General features: G+C 41.4%; 1 long non-coding RNA gene across 1 annotated transcript in view; it reads left to right on the top strand.

The window, feature by feature from the left end:
* The window catches only part of LOC139353031 (uncharacterized), a 329,712-nt gene that overhangs the window by 117,922 nt on the left and 193,356 nt on the right, over positions 1-18,434 (top strand). Inside the window, exon 2 of the long non-coding RNA XR_011604134.1 lies at positions 645-1,192. This is a non-coding gene — a long non-coding RNA (uncharacterized lncRNA). The remainder of the gene's footprint in view (positions 1-644; positions 1,193-18,434) is intronic.

The raw sequence follows: 18,434 nt of genomic DNA, 5'->3' as shown, positions 1-18,434 counted from the left end.
GCCTCGGATCCTTTGAAAATTCAAATTTACAATAGTCCCTATTCTTTTCACTTCTCTTGCCTGAATGTAAATCTTATCCTTAATCAATTTACTTATCGCAATAAAATAATCATTCGGGGCTGAAAACATTCCACATATTAGCTTTTAAATTGTATTTAGGTTTGCGTTATTTTTCATTTTTTCGAAGCAACTGAATTTGCACAGATACGGTTTGCTTATGCCGATAAGCTGTTCGCTTCACCTATTCTCTATGTGATAAGGAACCCGCTTAAAATTGCAACACCGATTTTAAAGCTGCTGTGTGCAGAAATATACACACGAATGGACAGAGGGACATGGATAAGTCGACTGGACAAGTTATGCTGATCAGGAATGTACAGTGGCGAGCAAAATTGATTGCATGTTCACGACGCACACTTTCGTCACCCACAAAATCATAACTACACCAGAAAATTCAAAAGATTTTTTTGTTTTATTTTGATTAATTAATTCTTAAAAAATTCTAATCAAAAACAATGATGATAAAGATGAATTCGAAGAAACTAAAAGTAAAAACGATAAAACCCCGCATAAACTCATAACAACCATTATCTTTGTTCTGTTGTTTTTTAACAATTAAAATATTAATGATCGGTATTTTTCAGAGCTGCGGACTGAACCTCGAGCAAGTTGGATTTGTTCACCCCCAAAACAAAGGCAGACAACCTTGGATTCCTTTGACAGTGAAAACTGGATTTTTATTTGTTTTTTGGATAACTTCACGGCAGTATTTTAAAGAGAAAGCTGAACATCGAACACAAAGTGACCTTCTCCAACAAATTTTTGGACCCCGTCGCATACGCTCAGAACAACTGCTTTTTGAAAGGTCCCAGGCTCCTCAGCTCATTATATTTTTATTTAAAAGTACATCTAATTTCATTACGCGGATTTGGATGTGGTTGCTTATATTCTTAATTTTCTTATGTGCTATGATCGATCGAACAATGACAGGATTTCGAGTATGCTACATGTCACTCTTTCTGCTTTTTTTGATGGTTTTCCAGATGTCTTTGCAACTTTGGATCAAGTTTCTCTACGGATTCTGGATTTTTTTGATTTTTTATGCAATGACTATTTTGACGGTTATATATACATATCAATTTGATCATTTTGATTATTATTGGGAAACATTTTTGAAAGTTCAACCAACACTGTAAGTTAAAATGATTTTGAAATTAAAATTGGTATCGTTTAATTTTGTTCTCTTGATACCCCACACTTTACGAATAAATTATACTCATCGCACAACAGTATCCTATTAAATATGGGTAAGCTATTGTTATAAAACAATTTATAAAATACTTTAGCTTAATTCACATTGGATTTTAATTCTTTGCCATAAGAAATACTTCATGCATATGGGGTTTTCTTGTTTTGTTAAAATATTAAAAAAAAAAAAGAAACCTTACTTTGTGAGTAAATGACAAATACCGTATAAGAGTATGTATACATGCTATCGATTTGTATGTATATTGTAACGTAGGCAAGCCTTGTCCGAAGGACATGTGCAGAAGAAAATGCGTCCTCGCTTATAACCAGAATATAAATTTAAAGCGCTTGGGAAAATATAGCACAATAATTTGTCCGTCAAGAGCTTTGCTATCCGTTTGTCTATCTGAGTATATCTCCTCCGTACTGTTTCTGAAGTTCCTTTGTAGTGAAAGCTCAGCCGCATCCAGTGCTGCGAGAACTTAATCCTGAAAGACCGTTGGTAACTCTGGAAAACTAAATTACGATTCAGACGATTCCAGCCTCCACACCTTATCTCATCTTGGAGCCGTCAGTGTAGTGTGATAGCTTCATCGGTTCAATTACTCTTCCACTCTTCCAGTCCTCTCTTGACTGGTATGTAGTTAAGTAAATGTTACCGAGCCACAGTTCCGTAGTCATGTAGTCTATGTCGTCTAACACCAATAGATCCGATACAATAGGAATCATGCAGTTTCCTTCCTTCCAGCATTTGCTTGCCTTCAGTCTGGTCGAACTTTAAGCAGCTGTATCCCTAACGAATATATCTATTAGCATGTTTAGTATGGTATTTAGTGATGCTGCCGGGGACATGCTGATCCTTGTAATTTATTCAGTTTGATGATGCTGAGCTCCCTACTCAGTGCTAGCCACCATATTAGAGTCGTAAGTTACGATAGGCCTTGCAACTGCTTGTACAGCCTCATGATAATCTTTGGGTGAGTTCCCCAACCCAATTTGCTTTTTTAATTTCCCTCGCTGATAACGTACGGGAAAGGTAAGCTACCGCTTTTAAGCTTCATACATTGATTTCACTTAATATTTCTAAAACTCCTCCCTATGGTGTGCCTCTCATCACGTGTCGCGTGAGGGTAGACCCACCCAGTTTGTCCGTTATCGACCTACTTATGAACATGGCGCAGAAACCAAGATCTGATATTGCCAGTGCCGACCATGTTGATGAAGTTTAGAAAGGCGTCGGCGTTCACGTTGTTGAACGCCCCTTTTATGTCCAGAAAGGTTGCCATCGTGTACTACTTAAAATGCAATGACTTTTCGATGTATTCTGTGATTTTTGTCAATTTGTCACTAATATCTGTGATATTGGTGCCTTGCTCTGTGACTTAGTCAAACGTAACCAGCAGTGCTTGTATTTTAAATCGTTTGTTTATGTTTAATTGTCTATTTTATTGTAGCAATTTTAAACGAAATTCTGTTTTTAGCCTGTGCACGGCTGATTGCCGTTACCTCAACTACTTTCTGAATCCCAGTGACATAGAATTTGTTAGTGTTAAAGTTTCTTTGCCATCTTATTTTATTTTTGTAACATGTTCTTATATTCCACCTGGATCCGACTTTACAATTTATGAGCAACATATGTCTGCAATAAGAACTGTTCTATCTCATCTTTCCGAAAGGGATCTTTTGATTGTTTTGGGTGAGTCCTGAGTCCTTTCTCCTATTGGACGATGGGTCCGACCTGGTTTTTCGGCGTGCTGTCCTAGCCTTGCACCGTAGCGATTGCCCGGTCTTACGCGCTGATGTGTAATTCTGGGACTATGATTCATATTCCGGTGTTGAATGCGATGTTGAATCTGCCTTTATCTGTACTTAATACTTAATTAAATTGCTTAGTTTACCATTAGGTGTATGTAAATATTTTCGCTGAGGTTTCGTTAATCATCTATAAAACTGCAGTGTGCTGTGCGTCGGGTCTCAGTTTGTTGCAATGGTTCTTGCTGGTCACTATGAAATCGTTCTGGACCTTGACGGTTCAATGCATTCTACTCGTGTTCCCAACTGTTGGTCCTTACTGGACAACATCCCAGGGTTCTACGTACGTCGTCAACACCGTACAGTCTTGATCCGTACTCCGTGTGGTTATATTATAGATGGCCTGCGTTATCCTCCAAATCGGCCTGTGACGGTCGACGAGGCTCCTTCATCCTCAAGATCGTTTCGCTGTTGTTCGGTTGGCTGTGCTTGCTGTTACCTTGCCTAGTCCTCCAGTGCCGAATGCCGATCCTTTGGAGATGTATTATGATTCCAATAGGGCCACGAGTAATAACCCGTTACTCGAAGAGTAAAAGGGTATACTAGATTCGTCGGAAGGAATGTAACAGGCAGAAGGAAGCGTTTCCGACCCAATAAAGTATATATATTCTTTATCAGGATCACTAGCCGAGTCGATCTAGCCATGTCCGTCTGTCAGTCTGAACGCTGAGATATCGGAAACTATAAAAGCTACGCTAAGCTTACGCAGCGCAAGTTTGTTTCAGCAGCGTGCCATGCCCACTCTAACGCCAACAAGCCGCCCAAAACGGTGGCTCCAAACGATTTGATGCTAGAATAAAAATTTGAACTGAAATATATTGTTCTTATCAATACCTATCGATTGACCCAAAAAAAAATTGCCACGCCCACTTTAACGCCCACAAGCCGCCCAAACTTGTGACGCCCACAGTTTTCATGCTAGATAAAAAGTTTGAACCTAAATGTATTGGTCTCGTCAATACTTATCGATTGATCCAAAAAAAAATTTGCCACGCCACCTCTATCGCTTATTACGCTTAAATCTGTCTACCGCCGGTAGGTGGCGCATTTTAATCTCGCTTTGCTGCTTGCATATCTCCATTTCCCTTTAGCTGAGTAACGAATATCTGATAGTCGAGGTACTCGACTATAGCGTTTTTCCTTGTTTTTATATATATACTTCATAACTAAATATCATTCTGTGGTTGTTAGCTTTTTAACCCGACTCTCCTGCATTGGTCTCGGATGTGTAATAATTGTCGCCGGTTTTTTCTCTATAGTTGACCTTATACGTAATTATTGGACTCCTTGTAATGCAGTCCGCATTCATTGTCAGAATTCCTCTATTATGAACTTGTGATTTTCTTCGTTCGTCCCCACAAACATAGGTTAGCGATATATTTTTTTCGTTTTGGAGCATCAAGAGGATACCATATACTTGTCGTATTAATCCTTTCGGGTCTGCAGATGGTTTTTTTCAGCTTGAATGGCTGCCAGAGGGCATTGGCATTGCTCATGCGCTGGACGTAGTTTGTTTTACATTGCACAACATTGGTCCAATAAACATTTTCGAGCACTGTTTCAGCTCCTCCATGGTTAGTGCGAAATGAAGACCTCGATGATCACTAATCGCTTGATACTTGGTCTCCGTCTCCTTCGCGATTATGTGATCTTGGGTAACGACTGGAATCGGTGTCTACTGATATACGTCGTACTCCCCTTCATCAACTAATGGTATCTTAGTATGGAATACAAGGGTATCGTCCAATTCCTGCACTTCTGAGACCATCACCTGATAGATATTATGTAGAGTAAATTGTGTAAGAGGTAGTCGCCTCCCCTTGGGGAGATGGGGATGTATTTATATAAGCTCCTTTCGTAGCTGTCTTACGGAAATTAATGCTGGGCTGACTATACCCCTTTTTAGTCCAGTTATAATATTGATGACGGCTGTCTGTGTTCTCTTAATGTGCCCTGCTATTAGTCTTAGCTCTGACGACACTTGTGCTATGTTCCTTATGGTATTTTCGAGGTCTGTGACGTGTGCTTCCATGCGTTCCATTTCATCATTACTGGTTCTCATCACGTTTATCGTGCTATCTACAATCGAAGTCTGATTTTTGCTTGTTTTGATTGGACCCTGCGGATGACGTCCTCCATATTCTGTGCATATTGAGAGTCTAGTACTCCAAATATCCCGTTGGCGAGATTTCTTCCAGATTCAGAGCTCATCTCCGTTGTCGATGATGATCGAACAGTTGTTGACCATCATATAGCTCGCTGGCCTCTTGTTCGAGCACATGTGTTATTGTCGGACAGAATCCGCTTCGGAGGCACCAGGTTGATAATTTTTCGATGTTCTTCTTAAATGCAGCGATTTCCTGCGCTAGGAACCGTAGATCAAAATATGATATGATTGTCCATTCTGCTAACGTCAGAGCTATTCTATTGCTTAATATGTACATATTAATATAATATATATATATATAATACATATGTTCCCGTATTATCTGGTACTTTACTGGAGGTTCTGCCATGACCGGGGCGGCTTGGGTGGTGTTGGCAACGGCCAGCAACACTATGAGTTGGTACATAATCTTGACGACCTTCTGACATTTTCCTTCACATCTTCGGCTACCCCTGAGTGTCTAGTGGTAAGATCGCCAGTCGATGAATTGCTCCGTGCATTCTCCTGCTGAAGTCCGGATGTTAACGACTTTTGTAATTTTGTTACTAGCCCAGATCGTTCCTCTTTGTTATGAATATCGGGAGATGCGGTTAGTGGTCCTCCGATCAAGAATTGATCGGAAAATATGTGCAGTTGAATGGCTGTTGGTTCTGCCGGTGGCGGTGGTAGCGAATATCTGGTCGACTATTGTTTTCAAACCGTAAAATCCAAGCTGTTATCCCTACAAGCGTGTCAAATGACCCATGGTGACTGATTTAGGTGGTCCAGTCAGCGATCTTGATTTGACTCAGGACGTGATTGCTTATAGTCCGTTGTTCTGGGTCCTTCGTGCTCAGCATATGCTTAGTTTGTTGTTTCCAGGCTTCTTGCTTCGTTATCAGAAATGGCGGACCATTAAGCCACAACTCCTTTTGTTTAAGCTGTGTTGCTGAACACCCTCTTGACGCAAGGTCTGCTGGGTTGTCGTCTGATGCTACATGCACCCATTGCTCCGGATTTGATAGTTCATGAATCCGATCAATTCGGTTTGCCACGAACGTGTGAAAAGATGATGCTGTTGCGTTTATCCATGCTAACACTATGGTAGAGTCCGTCCAATATTGGACTTTATCGATCCTTACCCGTAGATATTTTTTGATTCTTTCTGCTAGCTCAACTCCTAGCACCGCTGCTCATAATTCTAGTCTAGGCAATTTTTGTTTTGCCAAGGGTGCCACTCGTGATTTTGCGCATAGCAGCCTACTTACTTTTGGACCGGCGGATGTGATCGTACGAAGATAATCAGCCGTCCCCTAAGCGACTTCTGACGCATCCGAAAATATATGCAGTTGAATGGCTGCTGGGCTTGCCTGTAGAAGCAGATGCCTGGCGAGCTCAATGGTAGCCAATACCTGACTATCATTTCGAAACGCCTGCCAATGGGTTGTATCTTCCTTGTCCAAATCAGTATCCCAGCCTAACAATTTTTTCCATAGTCGCTGCATAAATATTTTTGCTGTTGTAGTTATAGGGCATAGTAGCCCTAGTTGGTCAAACATTTTGGGCAATTCGGAGCACACATCTCGTTTTCTGACAGTTCCTTGGTCGAATGGTATCGCGCGTCCTTGGAATTTATGTTCCTTAGGATTTCAGACTATCCCTAGTGTTTTTGTCGTTGCATCCGAGAATTTGCTGAAATCAAGGTCCAACGCCTGGTCGTCCCTTGGAATATCCTAAAGCAACTCTTGGTGGTTTGAGCACCACTTCCTCAACTTTAGTTTAGCCGACCCTAGAATTGCGCAAATCTGATCTCGTTGCCTTATCGCCTCCTCCAGAGTGTCGGCTCCGTATAAACAATCGTCGACATAAAAGTTTTGTTGAATGGCGTGTGCGCCTAGCTGCTGGCTTGCCGGCGCTACCTGTGCCAAGTGTTGTAAACATTTTGTTGATAAGTAAGGCGCACATGCAGTCCCGTATGTGACCGTGTTTAATTGAAAATAACGCATTTCTCTAGTGGGTTTATTTGCCATAGTATGAGTTGATAACCCTTGTCTTCAGGACGAACCCAGATCTGTCGATATATTTTCTCCACGTCTGCTGTGAACACGAACCGATGTGTTCGGAACCGTAACAAAATTGATAGCAAATCACTCTGAACTGTCGGCCCTACCCTTAGGATGTTGTTAAGGCTCTTTCCTGTCGAGCTAGGAGCCGAAGCGTCAAGGACCACTCTCAATTTTGGAGCTGTCTGGTTTTAGGATGCAATGGTGGGGAATGAAGTAGTGATTCCTTGGTACACTGGAAAGCTTTACCTCCGTCATGTGATTCAACCGTTCATATTCATCCACAAAGCTCACGTATCCTTCTAGCGTTGCCCGATCCCGTTTTAACCGTCGTTCTAGACTGGAAAACCTCCGTTGAGCCAAAGCTAATGTTGTTCCCAGTAGCCCTGGATTTTCTGCGAACGGAAACCTTACCATTAGTCGTTGATCCGGGCAGAATTTTACGTTTAATAAAAAATGTTATTCACAAAGTCTCTCTTGGACTGTCATTGCAGGTACCTCGGTGTTAAAAGTATCTGGCTTCCAAAATATTTCCAGTGCTGGTACCGGATCCTCCCGTGCTTTTGCTGTGATATTTCCAGTATGGCTGCTGGCAGTCTTCGCCTAACTGCGCCGAACACAATCCAAAAAAAAGTGGTTTCTTGTAGAGTTGGCATATCCGTCCCCAACTCGATAAGTCCGGGTCTTATCAATCGTGAGTATATCTCGACTCCCAGAAGTAAATCTATGCGTCTGGGTTGACCAAACTTTGGGTCCGCCAACACTACCTCGCTCGGAATACTAAGTTCCTTATCTATGGATTCCGACGGTTGGTTTTCCATCAGTTGTGGTAGGATAAACACCTCGGTCTAATTCTGAAAGTTTGAACTTTACCATGACAGCAGCACACGTGCCCGTGACGAGGATCCCTGCGCCTGTTGTCCAACTACAACACTTCGCGATGTACTGGTAGCGGAGAGCGCAAGTTGATCTGCCGCCCTTCTGGACATGAGAGCCAGGGTCCATGAATGTGCGACAATTTTCTCGTTGTGTGGTTTGTCCTTGTACTGCCATAATGGCTGTGGCGAGTAATATGTACTCATTCGGCTGTTGCTCGAGGGCCAACGCAGACACCTTGTTGATTATTGCGGCTTGCTGATTTGGATCTGAGGCATCCATCGCTTGCAATGGTTGACCTTGGGTAGCAATGGCAATAACCGATAGCAATGCAACAACGACAAGTTAGTGGAGACGGGTAACTGCTTGTTATTGCCTGCCGACGGTTATCTAAATCCATTCTTCGAAACATGTTGCAGAATAACGGCCGGTGTGAGCCCATGTTGCAAATTTTACAATTGTTGTCTCGTGATACCAATGTTTTTGTGTGTCCCATGGGTTGAGCATCCAATATTTCCAACATACTGGAGCGCCGTTCTAAAAGGCTAAAAAACTTTCCAGCAACGGGACTTCGGTCGGTGAGTTGGCTGAATCTTCGAGAGAGGCTAACGTATACTGGTCCAGTTTTCGACGCACTAAAAACCCTATAATTGCATCCCAGCTTTTTGTGCGGGTTTCCAGGTTTTTTAAAGTACTCATTGAATTTTTGATCGTGTCATGTAAGGCCCTGAGATGGCGCGATGGGCTATCTATAGGCTTATTGTCATCCATGTTTGCTATGGAGGCGAATACTAGTATTTTTTTGTTCTGGTACGTAGCCTTCAATCGCAACCAGGTGTCGTCATAGCCACACTGTGAGAAGGCTGTGTCTTTGGCGCGTAGTTTTCTCGAAACAGGTTCATTTCGTATTTCTCATATAATGTGTGGAATTGAGCTAGCTCTGCTTCTGCCAGAGCTGCGGCCCCAGTGCTATCCAATTCGTCGTAGGCTTGCCAATGAGATCCAGGTGCCTTTGTAGGGCTGGGGTGACGGTTGGAGCGTTCGAGGCTAATGTTAAGGATGATTCCAATTCGTTGCATCTTCTCTGCAACTGTCGGAACACCGTGTCAATTGCGGAGTCTCTTTTGACTTGATCTCCTGTTGGGATCTTGATGTTGGCTGAAGTTCGTCTGGGGGAACGTTGTCCAGGAAGATTTTCAGATAATTCTCGACCAGCTCCGTAAGTGCCAATAGACGAGAAAAGTACTCACTTCCAGTGGGTAATGCAGCTTGCTGGACCTCTTCATCCAGATCACAAAATAGTTGCCAGAGCTCCCTTAGTTGTTCTAATCTACCGGCATAATAGCCTTCTGGGAGGCGTCGGTCGGCAGAATCATTGCCATAATTCTTAATGAGCTGTTGGATTTTTCCGTGCAGCTCGTTTTGGTCATCTAACAGCCAATTGTGTAAGTCCATTCTTCTTCGGTTGGTCTGTTCGATGAGTGAAGTCGACATAGTTTAGGCTTAGGTTTGTAACTAACTTTATTTAGCCGTTGATCAGGGCTTAAATACTATTAGTAAGTCGGGTGTGTAAATTGTCTGCTATGTAGTGCCTCTATGTTGGGGCTGCACCTATATTTGGGTTGACCTAGTGTAGCTTCTGGTCCGTTGACTGGTCGTCTAAGCTGCAATGTCAGCAGTATGCCGCCAACCTTGCTAGACCGCGCCAAGTAACCTTGGCTTCGAACACCGACTACTTATCCCGTTTGCCTAGCATGGAAAAAGGGAACTCCGATTAAGAACACGATGCATATGACAACTTCTTAATAGGACAAATTAAACAACAACCATTAACATCTTCTCGGATAGCACAGGAGACAAGAAAAGACGAGCATTTGGGAGAAATAAGACCAGCTATCGAAGGCGTCCAGTGCCTGAAGCGAGCAGGATATAGGGCTCCAGAACACCACTTCCAAATCTCATCTGGCTTCCTTATTTTCGAGCATAGAGTGGTAATCGATCCCATAAAGTACATATATTCTTGATCAGCATGACTAAACGAGTCGATCTAGGCATTTCCGTCCGTCCATGTCCGTCTGTCCGTCCGTTTCTACGCAAACTAGTCTCTCAGCTTTAAAGCTATCGAGCTGAATCTTTCTCAAAAGTCTTATTTCTTTTGTAGGTAGTATATAAGTCGGAACCAGCCGGATCGGAAAACTATATCTTATAGCTCCCATAGGAATAATCGGAAAAAAAATTATTTCTTTGGTGTTTTTATACCCGTTACTCGGAGAGTAAAAGGGTATACTAGATTCGTCGGAATGGATGTAAAGGCAGAAGGAAGCGTTTCTGACCCCATAAAGTATATATATTCTTGATCAGGATCACTAGCCGAGTCGATCTAGCCATGTCCGTCTGTCCGTCTGTCCGACCGTCCGGATGAACGCTGAGATCTCGGAAACTATAAGAGCTAGGCTATTGAGATTTGGCGTGCAGATTCCTGAGCTTCCTACGCAGCGCAAGTTTGTTTCAGCAGAGTGCCACGCCCACTTTAACGCCAACAAACCGCCCAAACCTGTGACACCTACAATTTTCATGCTAGAAAAAATTTTTAACTGAAATGTATTGGTCTCGTCAATACCTATCGATTGATCCAAAAAAAATTGCCACGCCCACTCTTACGCCCATTACGCTTAAATCTGTTTACCGCCGGTAGGTGGCGCGTTTTAATCTCACTTTGCTGCTTGCATATCTCCATTTTCCTTTGGTCCCTTTAGCTGAGTAGCGGGTATCGGATAGTTGACGTACTCGACTATAGCGTTCTTCCTTGTTTAACATATAAACTCCTAAGCTTGGAAATAACATTTTTTTTTTTTGAATTTCGTATTAAATTTTATCAAAATCTGACGACTATATCATATAGCTGCCATAGGAACGATCCGAAAATTGGTGGGAAAATAATGTGAAACAAATTATAGCTTATGTGTTTATTTACCATATAATAGCATACGCTTGGATATAACATTATCTAATTAGTTCTGAATTTCGAATTTAATTTTATCAAAATCGGACGACTATATCATATAGCTGCCATTGAAACGATCGGAAAATTGGTGGGAAAATAATATGAAACAAATTATAGCTTCGGTGTTTTTTTAACATATAGCCTCCTACGCTTGGAAATAACATTTTTTAATTAGTTGTGAACTTCGAATTTAATTTTGTCAAATTCGGATGACTACATCATATAGCTGCAATAGGAACGATTGGAAAATTGGTGGGAAAATAATATGAAACAAATTAGAGCTTCGGTGTTTTTTGACATATTATCTTATACTATTGAAAATATAATTTTTTGTATTTTTAAATTTAATAATTATAACTGAAAGGGTATACAAACTTCGTCTTGCCGAAGTTAACTTCCTTTCTTGTTTCTCCTGTAGTAACCGAAAGTTCTCTCTTAAGTGATTAATAAACTAGCCTGAGCCAAATGGACTCCCTGAGTGTGTGCTTAAATTTTGTACCCGAACCATTTGTAAACCCATTCTTAAACTTTTTCATTCGTCTATCTCATCATCTGTTTTCCTACTATCTGGAAAGATTTGTAACGAACTGATTTTGTCTGTCTGCTCGCTACGAGATTCGTGCGGCTAGCTCAGAAGATTGTGTGTTCGTCCCACCAAATTTATATGACGTGATTGCCCGTAGATCAGTGAGAAAACAAAGGGTTCAAATGGTAATAGTGGGATTTATTCTCGTGGTATTAGTACAGCGGGTGTGTTGTCGCTTGCTTGCCGACGCGCTGCCTCGGGGACGCTTGTTGCGCCTAAGACCCGCAGAGAGTTCGGCCTTGTGGGCTTAGGGAAGCGTCACCGTTCTCAGACTAGGGTGAACAAGCCTTGCTTTCCAGGCCGACGCCTTTCGAGGCAATACTTGACCCTTGCTCTGTCCCGGACGGTCCCGCTAGGATCTTGCTCAGATCGCGCTGACAGTCAAGGCTGCCGCCAGGAGGCTGCCTAGCAGTTCACTTTGCTTTACGCCTAGCGCAGACGAACGTTCCACCCAGCTTCACCCTAATGCGTGACGTCCGCGACGCTCCTGCGCTCCTCAAGGAGCTCCGCGCGGCGAGGGTAACGTGGCTGCCGGAAATGTCTGCTTGCTTCGCTGTCGATGTCCTCTGCGCTGTCTTCTGATCAGTATCTCGTCGTTCTGGCACTCGGGGAGTTGGGCGGTCGCTGTTCGGGAACTTCGCCGGTAATCGCAGGGCTCTCCAGGCTGCCGCCTCTTGAAACCGCAAATCGATCTACTGCTCGTCCGTTACGCCAGGTCCTGCTTGGTCGGGCAAGGTACGCTGGGTCGCAGACACCTTTCCTCCCCAAGCTGACGGTTCTTCGTCTTAGGACTCCTTTGCTTGTCTCTGACAGACCCGCCGGGCGACTCGCCAGGGTGTGGTCGTGACAAAGTTGGAAACAAACGCCTTGACTTAGCCGCGTGATGCCTTCCAGAACTCAGCCACCTGTGTCTCAATTCGGAGATTTCTAATGTCCTAATCCCGAACGTCTCGACGTGGCGATCTTGCTCCTTCTATGCTTCCCACGGCGCTGCTTCCGACGACTCGATTGGTTGTAGCTCCTTCGTAGATTATTTGCTTGACTGACTGTTTACTTGGTACTTTAACTGATCTTGAAGGTTTGACTCCTCGTGATCGACTGATCCAGCTGCCAGCGCTCTGCCGCCTTATATAGGGCCTCCGGGAACCGTTATTTCCCTTTTGCGCACGGCCCGCTGGATCTCTTCACTCTGGTCCGTGACTCCTGGTTGACCCACTTGTCCTTCACGTACCGCTTCCAATCGATGCTCCGCCCACTGCTGCCATCCCGCTGATTCCCGTGATGCTTGTGGCACGCCTGTGTGCCGCTCCTCTGTCGAGATGTGGTCCAAAGTTCACGGGAGAGTCCAAAGTCCGGTGGAGTTCCGTTATCCTGTTTTTGCACACGGCACTCTTGCCTTGCCCACGAAGTCTCCATTCTCTCTCGTTCTCCACTCTTGGTCTCCAAACTCTCTCGCTCTCCGTCCTTGGTCTCCGAACTCTCTCGATCTCCATCCTTGGTCTCCAAACTCTCTCGCTCTCCATCCTTGGTCTCCAAACTCTCTCGTTCTCCATCCAAGTCTCCAAACTCTCCTCGCCGCGCCGTTACTACGCGAATTCGCCGCGTAACTGGTAAGCGGCCGGCCATCTGCTGCTGCTCCTATTTGTGGGGAGTTATTCAACTCCTCACAGATTCTTTTATTATTCCACTCCACAAAAAGGATGCGAAGGTGGTCAAAATTGACTGCCATTCCTAAAAAATTTTAACGCATTATTACCTCTCATTTGCAATATTTGTGCTACTCTTTGATATCTCCGTGTCAACATGGATTTGTTAAGCGAAGATCGACCACCACTAACCTGCTCGAATTGACATATTTTGTAATAGATGGACTTAACGCCAATAACAGTAAGAAATGTTTTCTTAATCGTAGATCTTGATCAATAAAAACTTTTTTAAAATCTTCAGAAAGAGATTATATTTCTATGAACAATTTGGAATTGATAATAAGATGTTAATTATTATTTTCAATTAAGTCATCGATTTTATTTTGTACCCGTATGAAATCATCATGATCCGGAGTTTTAGCTAATCATTTCCCCACGGTGCCTATTTAATTTCCCATTGTGACTCTTATTAGAATACCTTTTAACATTATTTGATGCTATATTTATTACTTCTTTATAAAAACTTAATTAGTTACGTGGAATAAATCATTGCATGATTAATAAGTAGGAACATCCTTGTTAGTCTTGAAAAGAAAAAAATTATGGTACGAGTAATAATACATTTTCTGTAAGTTGTTTTTGTTATCTTTGTGTATAATTCTGTTTCTATTATTTTATCAGGCATAACCGCCTAAACTACTTAAACCAAAAGGTTTTTGGTTCGTTGTTAGATTAAACTCTTCTTTTATGCAGCGAGCTAGTTCTGATAATGTCGAATAGGACCTTTCCACCGGTTCGTCTAAGATTCTGTGCCTCGGATCAGAGTGGTGTAAGGTTAATCCGCATCTTTGTCAAAAAAATTTCAAGTGGGCCGACACAACATACTCATCAGCATCGCCGTCCTCATCGTCAGCCACAACTAATCCGTAATGATCCTAACTGATCCCGTAAAACTTCTTTTCTGCCAGTTGTATTCAAACTTAGTTCGGATAACTTTGCCCTTAGAAGAGGCACTGTCATAGCGAGGATCGTTCTAGCATCCATGGTAATGCGTTTAAACCGTTTACAAACAGTGGTACAATTCAATATTTAAATATTTTGATACAAAGTAATAATTTAATTAACGTTAAAAAATTCGTGTGATCAAAAAAAGTTCGAATCAGATAAATATGTAGAATCGCCTCAGTCGCTCACCACGCCCAATTGGATTTTTCTGTCTGAGGGTGATAGATCACTTTGATAAAAAGAGGTTGGAACTGTTTTGCGTTTTTGGCGGATGAAATATGCTATGAGGTTTTGGAAATCTGAAGAGTGTGTCCCCATATGAAATTAAATTGGCAATTTTTGCCAGTATGATAATATCAATTGAGTTTTTTAGGTCCAATGCCAATAATCGTAAGAAATGTTTTCTTAATCGTAATCCTGATCAATAAAAACTTTTTTAAAATCTTCAGAAAGAGATTATATTTCTTTTAACAATTCGGAATTGATAATTAATTGTTTATTATTATGTTCAGTTTATTTTTAATTTTGTTTTGTACTTTGTTGAAATCATCATGATTCGGAGTTCCAGCTAAACTTTGCCCCACGGTGCCTATTTAGATTCCCATTGTGATTCTTATTAGAATACCTTTTAACATTATTTGATGCTATATTTATTGCTTCTTTATAAAAACTTAAATTGGTTACGTGGAATAAATCGTTGCATGATTCCTTGTTGTCCTTGAACAGAAAAAATTCATGGTACGAGTAATAATTGATAAAAGAGGTATTAAGAAATAAATTTTCTGTAAGTTGTTTTTGTTATCTTTGTGTATAATTCTGTTTCTACTATATACTTTCAATATATACTTTTAAAATATTTTCGTGCTCAATTTTATTATAAGAATATCAAATGGTTTTTGGTTCGTTGTTAGATTAAACTCTTCTTTTATGCAGCGAGCTAGTTTTGATAATGTCGAACCTTTTCACCGTGGTGTAAGGTTAATCCGCATCTTTGTGAAAAAAATATAAAGTGGGCCGACATAAAATTCGGTTGCTATCGTTCATAAGTATTTTGGCTTGGAAAAATTGTTGAAGTAGTTCCACTACCTTATTTTCGATGTTAAATTTATTTTGAATAAACTTTATTTTCTTTAACTTCTAGGAATTTTGAGTACGCGTCAATACAAGTTATAAAAGTTAGACTCTGCACATAGTATGCATCAATATGTAAGTTCTCTGCTTCCTCAGTTGGTATTGGGGCTTCTCCAATCAGAACTTTAATTGGGTATTGGGTATTTTTATTGCAAATTTTACAATTTCTAATATGTTTTGGGCCATTAACATAATCTACTGATTTGTTTGTAGTTTTCGTCTAGTCCTCTATGAGCTCCATTGTGTGTTTCTTCTTTTATTATAGCTCTATCTTCTGCTCTTTCTACATCCTGAAGAAATATTCGTGTAAAAAGAAATGTGTTACTTGAATATGATATAAATAAACTACTACAACTACAATGAATCCCAACCGTTATGTTAGGTGGAAGATACTCGCTTACTACAATTACTAATTTCTCAACTGTATCAAATTCGATTGTGTCTTGTACCACCCCGTTGTTAATAACAATTGTCTTTTAAACTGATGATACATTTTAAAAACTGCTTTCAGCGGAATGCTGTGTGTCTTGATCTAAGTTTGACTGTCCTGATACATCTTAATCGCTGTTTGTAATATTATTTATTTGTTTTATTTATTTTTTTCCGGGCTTGTATATTATATTTGGAGTAGAACTTTCTATGAAGGATGTTTGTGGGGAAGACAACAAATATGCCACCTTTATATTTATAATTAATAACGCACGAATAGGTTATATTAAATGTATAGCGTTTTTCGGACTGTGTAAAAGCTTGGCTCCAAGATCTTCATATAGATATATACAGGCTTACAAAGTAGTTGCTGAATAGATAAGCGACAGCTTTAGTGGTACACAGAGAAAATAAAATACTAAAACTGGTCATCAATCGGGTATTTTTGCATATCAGTTTTGATCCCTATGTTGCCATATCATATTCGTATGTTCGAACATATGAAATTGATATTTTCGAACATGTCAATTTGGTATTTTTCATACCAGATTGATATGCGCACATATCAAAGTTGTGAACAAGAGTGGTATTTTTTAATATCTAACTGATATGCTTTAATTTCAAACTGATATGCTTTCAAATCAATCTGATATGCTTTCATATCAAACTGATATGCTTTCATATCAAACTTTCATATCAATCGATAGGTATTGACGGAACCAATACATTTCAGTTAAATTTTTTTTTAGCATGCAAATTGTGGGCGTTACAGGTTTGGGAGGTTTGTGGGCGTGGCAAACAACAAGACCGATAGGTCTTGATGAGAAAAATATATTTCACTTCAGTTTTAAAACTGTAGGAGCTACAGTTTTGGGCGATTTGTGGGCGTTAGAGTGGGCGTGGCACATTGCTGAAACAAACTTGCGCTGCGTAAGAAGCTCAGGAATCTGCACGCCAAATCTCAATAGCCGTAGTTTCCGAGATATCAGCGTTCATCCGGTCGGACAGACAGACGGACGCTTTCTTCTGCCTGTTACATACTTTCCGACGAATCAAGTATATCCTTTTACTCTACCAGTAACGGGTATAATAGACAACATATGTAAATGTTTCCATTTTTCGTCGACAAAACAAGGAAGAATGCTATAGTCGAGTACCGCGACTATCAGATACCCGTTACGCAGCTAAAGGGACCAAAGGGAAATGGAGATATGCTAGCAGCAAAGCGAGATTAAAATGCGCCAACTTTTTTTTGATCAATCGATAGTTATTGACGAGACCAATACATTTCAGTTAAAATTGTGGGCGTCACTGGTTTGGGCGGTTTGTGGGCGTTAAAGTGGACGTGGCAAGAGAACAATACATTTCAGTTAAAATTTGTATTCTAGCATCAAAACTGTAGGAGCCACAGTTTTGGGCGGTTTGTGGGCGTTAGAGTGGACGTGGCACTTTGCTGAAACAAACTTGCGCTGCGTAAGAAGCTTAGGAATCTGCACGCCAAATATCAATAACCTAGCTCTTATAGTTTCCGAGATCTCAGCGTTCATCCGGACGGACAGACAGACGGACAGACGGACAGACGGACATGGCTAGATCGACTCGCCTAGTGATCCTGACCAAGAATGTATATACTTTATGGGGTCGGAAACGCTTCCTTCTGCCTTTTACATACTTTCTAACGAATCTAGTATACCCTTTTACTCTACGAGCCATTAATACACATAAAATACGAAAGCACAGTCATACTTGTTTTTTGAAGACTTTTCGATGTTACGTTTGATATGAAAAACATATCAAATTAATACGCATTTATATTAAAATAATGCAAAATCATATCAATTAGAAATGTTGATATGAATCCGTATCATATTGATATGAATTTGTATCAATTTGTTATTTAAAAGGTGATATGTGAAAATTGAGGACACAAGAAATTGTGTATTGTGTATAAGAAAGAAGGCGAAAAAAGATAAGCAAAGAGCGCTGCAGGTGCCGTCGTACACCTAGCGCGCATGACTAGGCGCTGGCGATCTGCTCCGAACATACTCACCCCCAACTATCTCGGAATCGATGGGCAGAACGGCTAGTTTGGCGACGGCTCTCTTGATCAGACCCGTACCTGTACGTACCATAGTTACTCTGATGACTCCTTCCCCGCCGGGTATGACTTTCTGGATGCACCCAAGCTGCCATCTCAAGGGTGGAACATTGTCCTCCTTCAGCAAAGCTATGCTTCCAACCTTGATGTTAGACGTTTTGACGCGCCACTTGCTCCTCTCTTAAAGTAGTGACTAATACTCGCTGCTCCATCTTTTCCGGAAATGTTGCTGCATCTGGGTAACCCGCTTCAACCTGCTGAGGCAGCCTTCGCGAGGATGAGTAATGTCAGGCTCAGGAAACTTAGTGTAGCTGGAATCCTTCACGATATGCGCCGGAGTTAGCACCTCAAGGTTTTCGGAATTTTCTGAAATTGGATAGAGCAGACGAG

This window comes from Drosophila suzukii, chromosome 3 (assembly GCF_043229965.1).
Source record: "Drosophila suzukii chromosome 3, CBGP_Dsuzu_IsoJpt1.0, whole genome shotgun sequence".
In the NCBI taxonomy this organism is placed as follows: domain Eukaryota; kingdom Metazoa; phylum Arthropoda; class Insecta; order Diptera; family Drosophilidae; genus Drosophila; species Drosophila suzukii.
Note: the sequence above shows the minus strand (reverse complement) of the source record. Positions and strands in the feature narration are given on the sequence as shown.